The 19,935-nt window shown below is 36.7% G+C and overlaps 1 protein-coding gene across 5 annotated transcripts in view; it reads right to left on the bottom strand.

Annotated features, from left to right (window-relative positions):
* MYOM1 (myomesin 1) overlaps positions 1-19,935 on the bottom strand; it is a 736,755-nt gene that overhangs the window by 493,553 nt on the left and 223,267 nt on the right. The window lies entirely within an intron of this gene.

Below are 19,935 nucleotides of genomic sequence, written 5' to 3'. Positions count from 1 at the left end.
AAACCAGAGGCTCAAATGGATATACATGGTATATAAACATAACAACTTTATTGTCAGCGGACACCTAGATTTAATGACTATTGGTGTTCCTATTCTATTTTTAACATCGCTCGTATAATTCAGATGTATAGCTCACTCTTTCAAGCGATGTTATGTACTAGATATTATATAAGGTGATCATAAAAAGTTGGTACTCACAAGTAATTTTCAAGTTTTACATCAATGATTATTGAGACGTATAGCCGATGTTTTTTTGGATATTTTCCAACCAATAGGTCTTTTCTTGATGCTATTGTTAAAAAAAGGGGGAGGACAAAGATAGCATTCTTTTTTAGTTTATTTTGTCCCTGTTATTCAATTGGGTGTATTAGAAAATTAAGAATAAAATTACCTTATTTCGGATATCAAAAATTAAGTCCCGCCTGCCAGATAGGTGTTAAAGATGTATTTCTAGAATCTGGTTTGTTTCAAATATCAAGTTAGTTAAAAGATCTCCCTGCCTGTTGATTGTGAAACAAGAGGGGAGAATTGAAAAAATTAGAGAGATAAGCCTGACTATATTTTTTAATCATAATCCTGTTACGTTAAATATAAAAACTGAGGTTTCCCATCTTACCCGAGGTAATACGGCAGAGCTCCTTAAAATTGTGGATATATTTGTGTTTGAGATGAAATTCTTCCTGTCAAGATAGATCATTGTCTACTATAAATATTAAAGTTGTTTATTAGATTACCTATAACGCATTCTATTATTCTAATGCTTAAGTAGCTTGCCTTATAAAGAGAATTCTTCCTGTATATTCTGGATTTTGATAAACACCTTGGATAATGGTTGTTTTTTTGGTTAAAAGATCTCCCTGCCTAAAACGGGGGAATGATTCAAAAAAGATATATCAAGATCCTAGCCTATTGCTATTTTACAACATAAGTATATCAAAATGATTGCAGGGTCTTACCCGAATAATACGGCAAGGCTCTTTGCAGTATAACAGGTAGTATTCTCGCTTGCATGGATTTATAAAGACATCTAAGTTCTCAAGTGGTTTTTTGGAACAAAGATCTCCCTGCCTAAAACGGGAAGTAATTCAAAGAAGGAATGTCAATTTTATGCCTTTTCGATTTTTAAATATATCATTATTTGGCATATAGATCAAAAGTCTTACCCGAATAGATCGGCAAGGCTCTTTGAAGGTAGAAAAAATGGGGGGAACGCCCTTTCTATAAAACAAAGTAACATATAAGTGCGAGTTAGTTATTTTTAAGTTGAGAGTTTAATTTAAACTAAAAGTTATGTAAAGGGAAGAATCCTCAAAAGCATTCCCGGTGGGGGCATTCTTTACCTCTGATTAGCAGCAGGGCAGCAGTGAATCTGGCGGCGGGATTCCTGGGTGTTCAGTCGTGACGGATGACGTCTGGGATAGATCGGTGAAACTGATGGGATTCCGCTCGATATATAAGGGCGATTCTGATTGGTTTAAAGCCGGCTCACCTGTGCTGGCCATCTTTTTGTGAGAAACAGTCGTAGGACTATCCGTTTGATGGACATAGAAGACCCATTCAACAAGGGGCAGTTGGTTTTGAGATTTCTCTTAAACCTTGTATATTTAAAGGTTGCGTTTTACCTGCAATGTATTTTAGAATTATCTTTCCAATTCTAAAGGATGGGATAATTTATTAAGTGACACTTTATCTAGAATTATAATGAAAGTCAGACTATCCGTTTGATGGACATAAAAGACCCATTCAATAAGGGGCAGTTGGTTTTGAGATTTCTCTTAAACCTTGTATATTTAAAGGTTGCGTTTTACCTGCAATGTATTTTAAAATTATCTCTCAAATTCTAAAGGATGGGATAATTTATTAAGTGACACTTTATCTAGAATTATAATGAACTTCATGTATGCTGAGGTTAGTACTATTTAACGCATGGGTTCACTTAACAAATAGCCAACTGAGTTTTAAGTGAAAATCATTCCATTTGAGTCAAACTGAAATTTATACAATAGCATGCTCCCAAGGGATTTCACTGTTGAGTCCTTGGTTATATGTATTAAAGACAAAAATCCAAAAGACTTCCCTTTTTTTACGGATTGCAGTTCCTCCTTTAGAGTCAGGGGTATGGATTTTCTCGAGGATTCTCCAAGTGAAGTCATTTTCGCTGTGGTTTTTCTCTATGAAGTGCTTCACCATTGGGGAAGCTAACTTCTTTGTCCTGATTGCCGAGCGATGCTCGCTAAGACGTGTCTGTATCATGCGGGATGTTTCTCCCACATACCCTAACGGACATGGGCACTGTATGTAGTAGATCACATTAGATGATCTGCAGTTACTCATCTCTTGGGCTCTAGTTTTGTGGCCATTATGAGAAAATTCTTCTCCTCCTATAATATTGCTACAAGAGGAGCAAGAAGAGCAGGGAAAAGTGCCTTTGAGGGGCTTGTTCGACAATATAGACCTTTGTGATAAGCATTCTGAATTAGAGTTGTTAAATCTGGAATGGACTATATACTCCTTGATGTTTTTATTTCGTTTATGGGCGAACAGGGGTTTGATTAATTTTTGTTCAGTGGTACAGTTACTGTTTAGGATATGCCAATTGGAGTTGATAATTTGTTTGACTTTGTTGTTTAATGTCGAATGTTTAGTGATGCATACTAATTGATTATTGGGGTTGGGGTTTTTTTTCTTGAGTAGGCTGTCACGGTCATAATATCTTGCTCGTTTATACGAGCTTCTGATTAATCTATGAGGATAGCCTCTTTCTAAGAATTTACTTCTCATTATCAGGGCCTGTTTGTCAAAGTCAGCTAATTCTGTGCAGTTTCTTCTTACTCTCAAAAATTGTGAGAATGGGATACTATCTTTTTGTGTTGTAGGATGGAAGCTGTGATAATGTAAAAGAGTATTCCTTGCTGTAGGTTTTACGTGGAGGTCTACTTTCAAGATACCTGTATCATTTCTTATTTCGATATCAAGGAATTCCACATGCTCACTGCTAATGTTAGAGGTGAAGCGTAGATTTGTATTGGCTTCATTAATCCATTTGATAAACTCATCTAGAGATTCCCTCCCATCGGTCCAGATAAAAAAGATGTCATCAATATATCTGGACCAATGGGAGATAGATTCAAAAAATGGGGCGATCTCATTGTGGACAAATTCATCTTCAAAGGCGGCCATAAAGATGTTGGCTATAGATGGTGCCACGGAAGCGCCCATACTAACGCCTTTAATTTGGCGGTATAGATGGTCACCAAATTCGAAGATGTTTTCTGTCAATACAATCTCCAAGCATTGCAGTAAAAATGTTTTTGGGCAGGGAATATTGTGTAAGTCAATGAACCATTCTGTTGTTCGTATTGCATCTATTAGAGGAATATTGCTATATAAGGACTCTACGTCCATTGTCACTAACAGATCTGTGTTACAATTAAAAGCTAGTCCTTCTGTTTTGCTAATCATATCTCCTGTATCGCGTATGTAAGATGGAATTTTCGGAACATAGGGGCGTAGATAATTATCCACATACTTAGATAGTGGTTCTGTTGCTGTGCCGATTGTCGAAACAATTGGCCGGTATGGAGGGTTATTAGGGTTCTTATGGATCTTCGGAAGTCCATATATACAAGCAGTTTTAGCATCATTGTGGTTAAGAAAGTCATATTCTTTATTGTTAATGAAGCCGTTCTCTAGGGCAGCAGTAGTCAGAGATGAAATTTTTTTGGACAAGTTAGTAGTGGAATAAGAATTGATTTGTTTATAGAAGGTTGTGTCATCTAGCATATTTAGCATATTTTTCTTATATTCATTTGTATCGATGATGACTATTCCACCTCCTTTGTCGCAACCTTTGAAGGTGAGGTCTTTGTTGGATGAAAGGGATAGTAGTGCTTTATGCTCATCCTTTTCAAGATTGTATATTGGTTTGGGGACAAATTTGAGGGTTTGGTGTAATTTCTTCAGGACCACAAATTCAAAAGTAGCTACTTCAGGTCCTACTTGGTCTAGGGACGGGCTAAAGGTAGATGGTAGACTAAGTGGTTGGATTAAGGACTGTTCCTCCTCTGAAACTATGTTGGAGAAGAATTTTTTTAAACGAATTTTACGGAAGAAAGAAATTATATCGCAGTATAATTCAAACAAATTTGCATAGGAGTGAGGGACATATGATAACCCTTTGGAAAGTAGTTTAATACTGTGACTGTCTAAATTATGTTTGGAGAGATTAAAAATTGGAATCACATTCCGGGTTTCCAATATTGTCTGCTCCGTGTTTCGCGGATGAATTGTGGTTCTACCTGGTGTTGATGATGTTGGGGCTGGTAGTTGCCCCTCGGTTGGCCCTGGAAATGAACTCTGGGGCGTCCCCGGTTGCCCCCGCGCGTCCCTAAAAAAGGGGGCTGTCTTCGGTTACCTCTATTTTGATTTTGGTTGTAACTGGGATCTGGGTCATAATATCCTTCAACACTTTCATTCTCTGAGTCAGATGTTTCTGAGAATGTGTTGACCCGTTGTTGTTGTGGTTGTTGATCTCTTATTTCTGTATTATAATGGTTTTGCTGGTAAAAGTCAGGTTTGAGGTATGGATATGTGTTTTCAATTGTTGCAAAATGTTTATCTTTGAGTAATTTATCATTCTTTCTCTTGTCTAGATAGTTTTTAAAGGACTCAAGCTCCTTATTGCATTCTTCGATCTTTTTGATGGCATCATCTAAATTCCCCATCTTTTTAATTTTATCCTCTAGATTTTCTACTTCTGTTCTGACTTCTGCGGCTAGTTCTTTTGCTGTTTCCACTATTAGCATCATTAAGTCTCTTGAACAACGGCTCGCAATTCTGCTCCATTTGTCCAAAAAGGCTTTAGAATGGATGAAGAGGCCAGGAATATTTCTAACCCTTAATCCCATCGGAATGATGCCGAGCCGTAAATATGCTAGCATAAATTCGCCATGGGCCTCAATTCTTGTTAATTTCTTTTTTAGTTCTATTAGTTTCTTGGTATCATCATTATGGGGATTAGAATTTGTAGCAGCACCACTAAAAGGAGTTGATATTCCCACTAGTGTTTCAAACTCTTCATCCGTGAATCCAAAAGTTTGTTTCAGAGCCATGGTGTTGGTCAAAAAGGAAGAAGAGTGTCTAAATGGAGGCTCAATAACACGAGGAAATGAAAAGACGATCTGATGGTAATTATATAGTAATGATGTGATAAAGAGAGACAAACAGCCCTACACAGACAAGCTGTGGGAAAATCTTGAATATTTAACAAGGACCCCCTGAGGATTCGGATACAGCAAAGTTCCTAGGCCAGGGAAAAAGAACCAATTGACAAAAAACAACCTAGGCAACCTATAGAATATAATCACAGACAAATGGCTACAAGAGGTTAAGAAAATGTATATTGCTTTATTCTCAGATTATATATTAAAAAAATTCATAACATATAGTACAATCGACAATGGACATGAATTAAAATTTACTCTCACATAAGTAAAGGTTGAACAAATTTATACATTAGTGGCAAAAAAATATATATACGAATTCTTGGATTAAAAGGGAAAACATAGAAAAGTGGCCGATAGGATCTCTACGCGCGTTTCGGCGAACCAGCGCCTTCTTCTGGAGTAGCCACACAAAGCTCTAGAACAAAATATTTTTTAAAAAAAGAACAACATTGCATTAATAATACATCTTTAAAACTGTATGTATAAAAACATGTAGCAATCTACATCTTAACACTGTAGCCAACAAGTCTTGTATCTAGATAATCTAATATATATCTTTTCATTTCCTAGCGTGAGTCATGAGTCCAATCAGACACAGATCTTTATTTTAAGCACAATTGAAATGGATTAGTACATGGGTACAAAGATATTCATGGGATATAGTGCTTTCCTAATACTAGTTAATTCAAAAGAGCTTAAAACCAGAGGCTCAAATGGATATACATGGTATATAAACATAACAACTTTATTGTCAGCGGACACCTAGATTTAATGACTATTGGTGTTCCTATTCTATTTTTAACATCGCTCGTATAATTCAGATGTATAGCTCACTCTTTCAAGCGATGTTATGTACTAGATATTATATAAGGTGATCATAAAAAGTTGGTACTCACAAGTAATTTTCAAGTTTTACATCAATGATTATTGAGACGTATAGCCGATGTTTTTTTGGATATTTTCCAACCAATAGGTCTTTTCTTGATGCTATTGTTAAAAAAAGGGGGAGGACAAAGATAGCATTCTTTTTTAGTTTATTTTGTCCCTGTTATTCAATTGGGTGTATTAGAAAATTAAGAATAAAATTACCTTATTTCGGATATCAAAAATTAAGTCCCGCCTGCCAGATAGGTGTTAAAGATGTATTTCTAGAATCTGGTTTGTTTCAAATATCAAGTTAGTTAAAAGATCTCCCTGCCTGTTGATTGTGAAACAAGAGGGGAGAATTGAAAAAATTAGAGAGATAAGCCTGACTATATTTTTTAATCATAATCCTGTTACGTTAAATATAAAAACTGAGGTTTCCCATCTTACCCGAGGTAATACGGCAGAGCTCCTTAAAATTGTGGATATATTTGTGTTTGAGATGAAATTCTTCCTGTCAAGATAGATCATTGTCTACTATAAATATTAAAGTTGTTTATTAGATTACCTATAACGCATTCTATTATTCTAATGCTTAAGTAGCTTGCCTTATAAAGAGAATTCTTCCTGTATATTCTGGATTTTGATAAACACCTTGGATAATGGTTGTTTTTTTGGTTAAAAGATCTCCCTGCCTAAAACGGGGGAATGATTCAAAAAAGATATATCAAGATCCTAGCCTATTGCTATTTTACAACATTAGTATATCAAAATGATTGCAGGGTCTTACCCGAATAATACGGCAAGGCTCTTTGCAGTATAACAGGTAGTATTCTCGCTTGCATGGATTTATAAAGACATCTAAGTTCTCAAGTGGTTTTTTGGAACAAAGATCTCCCTGCCTAAAACGGGAAGTAATTCAAAGAAGGAATGTCAATTTTATGCCTTTTCGATTTTTAAATATATCATTATTTGGCATATAGATCAAAAGTCTTACCCGAATAGATCGGCAAGGCTCTTTGAAGGTAGAAAAAATGGGGGGAACGCCCTTTCTATAAAACAAAGTAACATATAAGTGCGAGTTAGTTATTTTTAAGTTGAGAGTTTAATTTAAACTAAAAGTTATGTAAAGGGAAGAATCCTCAAAAGCATTCCCGGTGGGGGCATTCTTTACCTCTGATTAGCAGCAGGGCAGCAGTGAATCTGGCGGCGGGATTCCTGGGTGTTCAGTCGTGACGGATGACGTCTGGGATAGATCGGTGAAACTGATGGGATTCCGCTCGATATATAAGGGCGATTCTGATTGGTTTAAAGTCGGCTCACCTGTGCTGGCCATCTTTTTGTGAGAAACAGTCGTAGGACTATCCGTTTGATGGACATAGAAGACCCATTCAACAAGGGGCAGTTGGTTTTGAGATTTCTCTTAAACCTTGTATATTTAAAGGTTGCGTTTTACCTGCAATGTATTTTAGAATTATCTTTCCAATTCTAAAGGATGGGATAATTTATTAAGTGACACTTTATCTAGAATTATAATGAAAGTCAGACTATCCGTTTGATGGACATAAAAGACCCATTCAATAAGGGGCAGTTGGTTTTGAGATTTCTCTTAAACCTTGTATATTTAAAGGTTGCGTTTTACCTGCAATGTATTTTAAAATTATCTCTCAAATTCTAAAGGATGGGATAATTTATTAAGTGACACTTTATCTAGAATTATAATGAACTTCATGTATGCTGAGGTTAGTACTATTTAACGCATGGGTTCACTTAACAAATAGCCAACTGAGTTTTAAGTGAAAATCATTCCATTTGAGTCAAACTGAAATTTATACAATAGCATGCTCCCAAGGGATTTCACTGTTGAGTCCTTGGTTATATGTATTAAAGACAAAAATCCAAAAGACTTCCCTTTTTTTACGGATTGCAGTTCCTCATTTAGAGTCAGGGGTATGGATTTTCTCGAGGATTCTCCAAGTGAAGTCATTTTCGCTGTGGTTTTTCTCTATGAAGTGCTTCACCATTGGGGAAGCTAACTTCTTTGTCCTGATTGCCGAGCGATGCTCGCTAAGACGTGTCTGTATCATGCGGGATGTTTCTCCCACATACCCTAACGGACATGGGCACTGTATGTAGTAGATCACATTAGATGATCTGCAGTTACTCATCTCTTGGGCTCTAGTTTTGTGGCCATTATGAGAAAATTCTTCTCCTCCTATAATATTGCTACAAGAGGAGCAAGAAGAGCAGGGAAAAGTGCCTTTGAGGGGCTTGTTCGACAATATAGACCTTTGTGATAAGCATTCTGAATTAGAGTTGTTAAATCTGGAATGGACTATATACTCCTTGATGTTTTTATTTCGTTTATGGGCGAACAGGGGTTTGATTAATTTTTGTTCAGTGGTACAGTTACTGTTTAGGATATGCCAATTGGAGTTGATAATTTGTTTGACTTTGTTGTTTAATGTCGAATGTTTAGTGATGCATACTAATTGATTATTGGGGTTGGGGGTTTTTTTCTTGAGTAGGCTGTCACGGTCATAATATCTTGCTCGTTTATACGAGCTTCTGATTAATCTATGAGGATAGCCTCTTTCTAAGAATTTACTTCTCATTATCAGGGCCTGTTTGTCAAAGTCAGCTAATTCTGTGCAGTTTCTTCTTACTCTCAAAAATTGTGAGAATGGGATACTATCTTTTTGTGTTGTAGGATGGAAGCTGTGATAATGTAAAAGAGTATTCCTTGCGGTAGGTTTTACGTGGAGGTCTACTTTCAAGATACCTGTATCATTTCTTATTTCGATATCAAGGAATTCCACATGCTCACTGCTAATGTTAGAGGTGAAGCGTAGATTTGTATTGGCTTCATTAATCCATTTGATAAACTCATCTAGAGATTCCCTCCCATCGGTCCAGATAAAAAAGATGTCATCAATATATCTGGACCAATGGGAGATAGATTCAAAAAATGGGGCGATCTCATTGTGGACAAATTCATCTTCAAAGGCGGCCATAAAGATGTTGGCTATAGATGGTGCCACGGAAGCGCCCATACTAACGCCTTTAATTTGGCGGTATAGATGGTCACCAAATTCGAAGATGTTTTCTGTCAATACAATCTCCAAGCATTGCAGTAAAAATGTTTTTGGGCAGGGAATATTGTGTAAGTCAATGAACCATTCTGTTGTTCGTATTGCATCTATTAGAGGAATATTGCTATATAAGGACTCTACGTCCATTGTCACTAACAGATCTGTGTTACAATTAAAAGCTAGTCCTTCTGTTTTGCTAATCATATCTCCTGTATCGCGTATGTAAGATGGAATTTTCGGAACATAGGGGCGTAGATAATTATCCACATACTTAGATAGTGGTTCTGTTGCTGTGCCGATTGTCGAAACAATTGGCCGGTATGGAGGGTTATTAGGGTTCTTATGGATCTTCGGAAGTCCATATATACAAGCAGTTTTAGCATCATTGTGGTTAAGAAAGTCATATTCTTTATTGTTAATGAAGCCGTTCTCTAGGGCAGCAGTAGTCAGAGATGAAATTTTTTTGGACAAGTTAGTAGTGGAATAAGAATTGATTTGTTTATAGAAGGTTGTGTCATCTAGCATATTTAGCATATTTTTCTTATATTCATTTGTATCGATGATGACTATTCCACCTCCTTTGTCGCAACCTTTGAAGGTGAGGTCTTTGTTGGATGAAAGGGATAGTAGTGCTTTATGCTCATCCTTTTCAAGATTGTATATTGGTTTGGGGACAAATTTGAGGGTTTGGTGTAATTTCTTCAGGACCACAAATTCAAAAGTAGCTACTTCAGGTCCTACTTGGTCTAGGGACGGGCTAAAGGTAGATGGTAGACTAAGTGGTTGGATTAAGGACTGTTCCTCCTCTGAAACTATGTTGGAGAAGAATTTTTTTAAACGAATTTTACGGAAGAAAGAAATTATATCGCAGTATAATTCAAACAAATTTGCATAGGAGTGAGGGACATATGATAACCCTTTGGAAAGTAGTTTAATACTGTGACTGTCTAAATTATGTTTGGAGAGATTAAAAATTGGAATCACATTCCGGGTTTCCAATATTGTCTGCTCCGTGTTTCGCGGATGAATTGTGGTTCTACCTGGTGTTGATGATGTTGGGGCTGGTAGTTGCCCCTCGGTTGGCCCTGGAAATGAACTCTGGGGCGTCCCCGGTTGCCCCCGCGCGTCCCTAAAAAAGGGGGCTGTCTTCGGTTACCTCTATTTTGATTTTGGTTGTAACTGGGATCTGGGTCATAATATCCTTCAACACTTTCATTCTCTGAGTCAGATGTTTCTGAGAATGTGTTGACCCGTTGTTGTTGTGGTTGTTGATCTCTTATTTCTGTATTATAATGGTTTTGCTGGTAAAAGTCAGGTTTGAGGTATGGATATGTGTTTTCAATTGTTGCAAAATGTTTATCTTTGAGTAATTTATCATTCTTTCTCTTGTCTAGATAGTTTTTAAAGGACTCAAGCTCCTTATTGCATTCTTCGATCTTTTTGATGGCATCATCTAAATTCCCCATCTTTTTAATTTTATCCTCTAGATTTTCTACTTCTGTTCTGACTTCTGCGGCTAGTTCTTTTGCTGTTTCCACTATTAGCATCATTAAGTCTCTTGAACAACGGCTCGCAATTCTGCTCCATTTGTCCAAAAAGGCTTTAGAATGGATGAAGAGGCCAGGAATATTTCTAACCCTTAATCCCATCGGAATGATCCCGAGCCGTAAATATGCTAGCATAAATTCGCCATGGGCCTCAATTCTTGTTAATTTCTTTTTTAGTTCTATTAGTTTCTTGGTATCATCATTATGGGGATTAGAATTTGTAGCAGCACCACTAAAAGGAGTTGATATTCCCACTAGTGTTTCAAACTCTTCATCCGTGAATCCAAAAGTTTGTTTCAGAGCCATGGTGTTGGTCAAAAAGGAAGAAGAGTGTCTAAATGGAGGCTCAATAACACGAGGAAATGAAAAGACGATCTGATGGTAATTATATAGTAATGATGTGATAAAGAGAGACAAACAGCCCTACACAGACAAGCTGTGGGAAAATCTTGAATATTTAACAAGGACCCCCTGAGGATTCGGATACAGCAAAGTTCCTAGGCCAGGGAAAAAGAACCAATTGACAAAAAACAACCTAGGCAACCTATAGAATATAATCACAGACAAATGGCTACAAGAGGTTAAGAAAATGTATATTGCTTTATTCTCAGATTATATATTAAAAAAAATTCATAACATATAGTACAATCGACAATGGACATGAATTAAAATTTACTCTCACATAAGTAAAGGTTGAACAAATTTATACATTAGTGGCAAAAAAATATATATACGAATTCTTGGATTAAAAGGGAAAACATAGAAAAGTGGCCGATAGGATCTCTACGCGCGTTTCGGCGAACCAGCGCCTTCTTCTGGAGTAGCCACACAAAGCTCTAGAACAAAATATTTTTTCAAAAAAGAACAACATTGCATTAATAATACATCTTTAAAACTGTATGTATAAAAACATGTAGCAATCTACATCTTAACACTGTAGCCAACAAGTCTTGTATCTAGATAATCTAATATATATCTTTTCATTTCCTAGCGTGAGTCATGAGTCCAATCAGACACAGATCTTTATTTTAAGCACAATTGAAATGGATTAGTACATGGGTACAAAGATATTCATGGGATATAGTGCTTTCCTAATACTAGTTAATTCAAAAGAGCTTAAAACCAGAGGCTCAAATGGATATACATGGTATATAAACATAACAACTTTATTGTCAGCGGACACCTAGATTTAATGACTATTGGTGTTCCTATTCTATTTTTAACATCGCTCGTATAATTCAGATGTATAGCTCACTCTTTCAAGCGATGTTATGTACTAGATATTATATAAGGTGATCATAAAAAGTTGGTACTCACAAGTAATTTTCAAGTTTTACATCAATGATTATTGAGACGTATAGCCGATGTTTTTTTGGATATTTTCCAACCAATAGGTCTTTTCTTGATGCTATTGTTAAAAAAAGGGGGAGGACAAAGATAGCATTCTTTTTTAGTTTATTTTGTCCCTGTTATTCAATTGGGTGTATTAGAAAATTAAGAATAAAATTACCTTATTTCGGATATCAAAAATTAAGTCCCGCCTGCCAGATAGGTGTTAAAGATGTATTTCTAGAATCTGGTTTGTTTCAAATATCAAGTTAGTTAAAAGATCTCCCTGCCTGTTGATTGTGAAACAAGAGGGGAGAATTGAAAAAATTAGAGAGATAAGCCTGACTATATTTTTTAATCATAATCCTGTTACGTTAAATATAAAAACTGAGGTTTCCCATCTTACCCGAGGTAATACGGCAGAGCTCCTTAAAATTGTGGATATATTTGTGTTTGAGATGAAATTCTTCCTGTCAAGATAGATCATTGTCTACTATAAATATTAAAGTTGTTTATTAGATTACCTATAACGCATTCTATTATTCTAATGCTTAAGTAGCTTGCCTTATAAAGAGAATTCTTCCTGTATATTCTGGATTTTGATAAACACCTTGGATAATGGTTGTTTTTTTGGTTAAAAGATCTCCCTGCCTAAAACGGGGGAATGATTCAAAAAAGATATATCAAGATCCTAGCCTATTGCTATTTTACAACATTAGTATATCAAAATGATTGCAGGGTCTTACCCGAATAATACGGCAAGGCTCTTTGCAGTATAACAGGTAGTATTCTCGCTTGCATGGATTTATAAAGACATCTAAGTTCTCAAGTGGTTTTTTGGAACAAAGATCTCCCTGCCTAAAACGGGAAGTAATTCAAAGAAGGAATGTCAATTTTATGCCTTTTCGATTTTTAAATATATCATTATTTGGCATATAGATCAAAAGTCTTACCCGAATAGATCGGCAAGGCTCTTTGAAGGTAGAAAAAATGGGGGGAACGCCCTTTCTATAAAACAAAGTAACATATAAGTGCGAGTTAGTTATTTTTAAGTTGAGAGTTTAATTTAAACTAAAAGTTATGTAAAGGGAAGAATCCTCAAAAGCATTCCCGGTGGGGGCATTCTTTACCTCTGATTAGCAGCAGGGCAGCAGTGAATCTGGCGGCGGGATTCCTGGGTGTTCAGTCGTGACGGATGACGTCTGGGATAGATCGGTGAAACTGATGGGATTCCGCTCGATATATAAGGGCGATTCTGATTGGTTTAAAGTCGGCTCACCTGTGCTGGCCATCTTTTTGTGAGAAACAGTCGTAGGACTATCCGTTTGATGGACATAGAAGACCCATTCAACAAGGGGCAGTTGGTTTTGAGATTTCTCTTAAACCTTGTATATTTAAAGGTTGCGTTTTACCTGCAATGTATTTTAGAATTATCTTTCCAATTCTAAAGGATGGGATAATTTATTAAGTGACACTTTATCTAGAATTATAATGAAAGTCAGACTATCCGTTTGATGGACATAAAAGACCCATTCAATAAGGGGCAGTTGGTTTTGAGATTTCTCTTAAACCTTGTATATTTAAAGGTTGCGTTTTACCTGCAATGTATTTTAAAATTATCTCTCAAATTCTAAAGGATGGGATAATTTATTAAGTGACACTTTATCTAGAATTATAATGAACTTCATGTATGCTGAGGTTAGTACTATTTAACGCATGGGTTCACTTAACAAATAGCCAACTGAGTTTTAAGTGAAAATCATTCCATTTGAGTCAAACTGAAATTTATACAATAGCATGCTCCCAAGGGATTTCACTGTTGAGTCCTTGGTTATATGTATTAAAGACAAAAATCCAAAAGACTTCCCTTTTTTTACGGATTGCAGTTCCTCCTTTAGAGTCAGGGGTATGGATTTTCTCGAGGATTCTCCAAGTGAAGTCATTTTCGCTGTGGTTTTTCTCTATGAAGTGCTTCACCATTGGGGAAGCTAACTTCTTTGTCCTGATTGCCGAGCGATGCTCGCTAAGACGTGTCTGTATCATGCGGGATGTTTCTCCCACATACCCTAACGGACATGGGCACTGTATGTAGTAGATCACATTAGATGATCTGCAGTTACTCATCTCTTGGGCTCTAGTTTTGTGGCCATTATGAGAAAATTCTTCTCCTCCTATAATATTGCTACAAGAGGAGCAAGAAGAGCAGGGAAAAGTGCCTTTGAGGGGCTTGTTCGACAATATAGACCTTTGTGATAAGCATTCTGAATTAGAGTTGTTAAATCTGGAATGGACTATATACTCCTTGATGTTTTTATTTCGTTTATGGGCGAACAGGGGTTTGATTAATTTTTGTTCAGTGGTACAGTTACTGTTTAGGATATGCCAATTGGAGTTGATAATTTGTTTGACTTTGTTGTTTAATGTCGAATGTTTAGTGATGCATACTACCCATGTACTAATCCATTTCAATTGTGCTTAAAATAAAGATCTGTGTCTGATTGGACTCATGACTCACGCTAGGAAATGAAAAGATATATATTAGATTATCTAGATACAAGACTTGTTGGCTACAGTGTTAAGATGTAGATTGCTACATGTTTTTATACATACAGTTTTAAAGATGTATTATTAATGCAATGTTGTTCTTTTTTTAAAAAATATTTTGTTCTAGAGCTTTGTGTGGCTACTCCAGAAGAAGGCGCTGGTTCGCCGAAACGCGCGTAGAGATCCTATCGGCCACGTTTCTATGTTTTCCCTTTTAATCCAAGAATTCGTATATATATTTTTTTGCCACTAATGTATAAATTTGTTCAACCTTTACTTATGTGAGAGTAAATTTTAATTCATGTCCATTGTCGATTGTACTATATGTTATGAATTTTTTTAATATATAATCTGAGAATAAAGCAATATACATTTTCTTAACCTCTTGTAGCCATTTGTCTGTGATTATATTCTATAGGTTGCCTAGGTTGTTTTTTGTCAATTGCAAGAGGGAAGATAACAGATGTCCCAGATGCAAGAAAGGGCCGGCCGATCTCCTGCACATGTTCTATAAGTGTGACAAGCTAAGTATAATCAAAAGGGAGATCGAGACATTTTGGGAGGGGCTGCTAGGCATCCAAATAAGCCTATCCCCAACCTTAATGCTCTTAGGAAGCGAAAGTAAGCTGGCCCTAAAAGTTGAGACAGAAGCTCTGGTTTTTATATCTGTTGCAGTTCTCCGTATTCTTATTTCAGCTGCATGGAAGGACACGGTCGCCCGTCCTTCCAGATGTGGCTGACCAGATTTCTAGGTATACATAATCTAGAGGATGCCTTATACGAGCTTAAGGGCAGGAATAAACGGGAGCTAGGGTTAAAGATCCGGGTACCCGTGAAAAACTGGAGGGATGCAAGGCTGCAGCAATAAACTAATATATATCTGAGCTTTTTAAGAATGTATATAATGGGTGTTTATCATACTCCGATTATAGATGCACTTGTAATTTATGAATATGCTTTTATTGTGCTTTTCTCTTTTTAATACTGTCAGCTGTAATAATGTTGGATAATATGTCTTTTTTTAAGATGATGTGTGTGCCATTTAAAGTCTCAATAAAAAAATAAAAAAAATAAACATTTTTCCAAAAAGTGAGTATTTTGTAGTGTAGTTCCTATATTCCCAATAGGCTCTGCGCATTGGAATAATATATTCAGCAGTGTAGACGTAGGACTGAGGTCGACTAGGTCTCTACTGACTATATTAGACTTAAGGTTTGCCAGCTAGGTCAGAGGTCACTGGAAAATTTCTCGAATAAACGAGGAGGAGTTTAACCTCCCTGGATAGACAAGAAGGGATTCGCTTCCGACAACCATATAACATGACAACTTTGCTCCCTTAGAATAAGAGTGTATCTCTAGAGTCGTGTGAAAACAATAGACAGCTATTTCACTCTGTCATTGTGCGTACTTAGTTTCACCAGAGTGCAGAGAAAAGAGAGACAGGCATTTTCAATAAATGATGTAATTTATTGAGCAGTCTTCTTTCTCATGCAAGAGAAATGAATTGCCATTATTGCAATACTTAATGTAAAGTAGAGTGCGTACAGTAAAAAGAGTATTATGAAATAATACTGTAAAAGCATTGATATGGTTTCTTAGCCATAAGATACTTTAAAATGGATACAATATATACATACATATATACATTGACTAACGTACTCAACTGGTGCTTCTAAATACGCCTACCCCGGTGTACCTGACCTAAGCCTAATACGTGGGAAGGAGTACGTAAGTAGCAGTTTAAGTTAAGTTGGTTTTGCCAAGAATCTGACTCAAGAATTCTCTTCAAGGGTTTAGTCAGCTCTGTACCTGGGTAATAGAATGCAGGAGGTTTGGTATCTCTCTTTCAGGACTCGATATCCCAGCAGCCCGCGAAGGCGGCTGAGAACACCGGAACTGGATTTTTCGGCAGGAGAAAAGACAGCGTCTCTCTCAGTGTGTCAAAGAGGAGGGGCAGCGTCCGTGGGCTCTCGCATCAGCTGGGCTCTCGGGCAAGTAGATGGCTGCTCGGCTCCAAAACCACCACCGTGTGTTTACTTAAGGCAACGTTGGTATATTTATACCTGAAAGGTGCCGAGTTTGACGTAAGGTTTGGACATAAGACGTCAATAAAGATGTCACTAAGAACTGACTGTTCCTGTAGCGTTCGCAGGAGTTTTAATGACAAATCAAAACAAAAGCAAATGGGGATTTCCCAGGTTGCTGGAGGTTTGGTGTGTCGAAAGAACTCGTTGTGCTTTCTAGGAATCCAAGGAAGTAGCTTCTGCCGTGCTTTGGACTGCAAGGGCTATTTACTTAAATATGGATCTGATTCTCTAGGCCGTTATAGGGATATTATTGATTATAGCCGTACAAGGGCATAAAATAGCAATATTGATTCGGATTCCTAGATAAAACACAATAATTTGGCTGGACAATGACTTATTGCTGTTGCTATGTGCATTTTGAGTTGTGAGCCTGTGTTTTCTCCCCTGCATCAACACCCCTTACCCCCTCCAGAGGGAGTTTTGGATTGCTCGACCGCTGAGAGTCAAGTGTAGAAGGGGTCATTGGCCCACATGCTCAGGATCCATAGTAGGTCAGTCCCAGGGACATTAGAAGTAACATTTTCATCCCTCAGGGTTGGGGCTAATACCTCCTGCTCGTCCCTTGGCCCTCCTGTAAGGGGTTCTGACAGGTTCCTCTTATATAAAATGTAGCTTTCTTTAAACACATTAATTTGAGATGAGATTGTTTGAAGTTACCATATCCTTTGCATAAAAGACAGACACGCTATTTCCCCAATGAAAAGTAAGAACTGTATGCCACAAATCAGTCAATGTCAGACAGTAACATACATAAAAGCATAAAAAATACTGAAATTGTCAATCACTATCAAACCATAATGTGGATACAATAAAATATATTCAGAACTGTTCACAGAGAGAGCCTAGAAAGTACTGGAAGACACTGCACATTCTGATATTATTTAAATGCATCATTCACTGTGGTGATCAGAAATTATCATATTTCCCATCTGTGTGTAGTCGTATAAGAAAACCAAAAATTATTTGGCACTCAAAGGTTGGACCTAATGTAGGTTGTATAAAGAGCCTCTCTTGTCTTTCCAAAAAGTAAACAGTGTAGCTTTTCAGTTTAAAAAAAACTTTCCTTACATTTCTTTCAAAACCTCATTTGTGTTAAAATTCATCAGGTAGGGAGTTATGGGGGCCAGATAACAAAGCAAATGTGTTGAGCGCGGTTTCATGGACTTGATTGTACGTTAAGGAAGCGTTTGGTGGAAACACATTTTACCACTGTATTATGAAAGGATGGTTCTACATGTTATAATGTGTGACAAAGATGGTTCTACATGTTTGTTGTGTGGCACTTCACTATTGTGGTGATGTGTTCTGTTGTTTAGTGCTGCTGTGTTTTCATTATGCAATGTGATGTTGTATGTTACTATTGTTGTTCTCTGTTCTTTTTTGACGTTTATGTTGTGCCCTAGTATATTTTAGTTATGTTGTTATTTTGTGTTGTGAAGAGTGTTGTGTTATGTTCAGTTGATTACTTTAGACATTGACAAATGCTGCTACATTTCAAGGCAAAAGTGACACACGCCTTTAAATTTAACATAAACAAATAACCATTTACCACTGTTTAAGGTGGTAAAACACCACTGCTTGTGCTCAACTGTATAAGGGCAACAACAGAAGATAGCCTATTTCGTAGCATTTGGTTTAGCAATAATGTGTGAAAAAAGTCTGCAATTCTCAAGTGATCACACTGTGAGTTAATTTACAAATGAAGCAAATGCCCAATGTAAAAAAGAAAAAATACATAGTACAAGGCACTATTTGCGTCCACTCAGCCTAAAGCAGACACTAATTTTCTGGTCTAACTGTTGATAGTGTTGACAGGATTTCCACTCTTCATTATTTGTGGATAATCAGGACACTACTCATCTATTACTTGGAGAGATACAGGGACCAATTTCTATCACTTTGACCCTGCCCCTTTTCTGGAGGCAGGCGGTATGTCAGTAAATTAGGCCATGCCATCTCTAATGCAATAGTCAAATTCCTTCATTTCAATGAGGCTAATAGCAATCCTGCTTCCATATTTGCAGACTATGCTTTTCTCATCCAGAGTCTTCCGTCCTAGTAATGATCCATACATACCTCATGAATTGTTGAAACGCCATCAACACTACAGGCAATTAGGCCAGGTATTCATTATCGATATTAGACAGAATGGACACAAAAAGTCCCTTGTGTGCCACAAATAATATTTTTCACATTGGTCCTTTGCTTTCTTTGCATATATACTCATTTTTGTCTTCTGTTCACTTGTCACAGTGAGTGATCACTTGAGCAGTGAGTACTTTTTTGGCACTATATTTCTGAATCAAATGCAATTAAATACATTTAATAAGTTACTAACAGATACCGCTGAATGACTTTATTGTCTTTTTTAATAAACAGAATATTTTTTTCAACTTATAACATAATTGATTTGCAAATCACCGACCATGAGAAAGAATCTGCTAGCAGCTGCTTCACCAATTTAATACACTAGTTATACCAAATCTGTGGCAGAGATTGGATCTTAAATTAGCACCTTCAGTGCTCCCTTTATGGGATACAACCCCTCGGGTCAAGAATTTAAAATAGAAAACTGGAGCAGCGTCTACACTTTGCAAAAATGGTGGACGATTTTCTAAATGAGGCCCTTTTACGAAAGGAGATAATGGAAGGAACTGGAGTTTTGTAGATGAAAACACCATTAGCCATCATAGACTTTTAAAGACTTTATGTTAGCCACATTAAATAAAAAAACTTTGAGTTTAAGGCCTTTAAATAATAAAGTCAACCAAAAGAGCTAAATACTGAAATAACTGTGAAACAAAAAAAACCTTTAGGCATGTACTCAAATCCTAAAATTCAGGCTGTGGATTGAAGGGCTGAGGAGTCAAGATGAACCGCAAGTTTAAAAAAAGACAATGAGAAATCTGAAATGTTAAACAAATACTTTTGGGTTTGTATGTCCGATGGCACGTTGCTAATGTGCATGCAAAGAACAAAAGTTTTGCTTGCACTTTAGTATAATATTTGGAATGTTTTCTTTACATTTTATTAGTTACCAAACCCAGGAATTCTTGGCACCTAAAAAACATATACGAATGGATATGCATTGTAATGCTTATCATTTACCTAAAAGTGGGTACACTTCAGACTAACTGATATATGTGTGCTTCTTCAACCACAGCCTTCCAAAACGAAGAAACACGGGACTGCCTACTTTAATTGTCATAGGTTTACTTTGAAGACATATCCTATCAGCAATAGTTAA

Source organism: Lissotriton vulgaris, chromosome 4_1 (genome assembly GCF_964263255.1).
Source record: "Lissotriton vulgaris chromosome 4_1, aLisVul1.2, whole genome shotgun sequence".
NCBI lineage: Eukaryota > Metazoa > Chordata > Amphibia > Caudata > Salamandridae > Lissotriton > Lissotriton vulgaris.
Note: the sequence above shows the minus strand (reverse complement) of the source record. Positions and strands in the feature narration are given on the sequence as shown.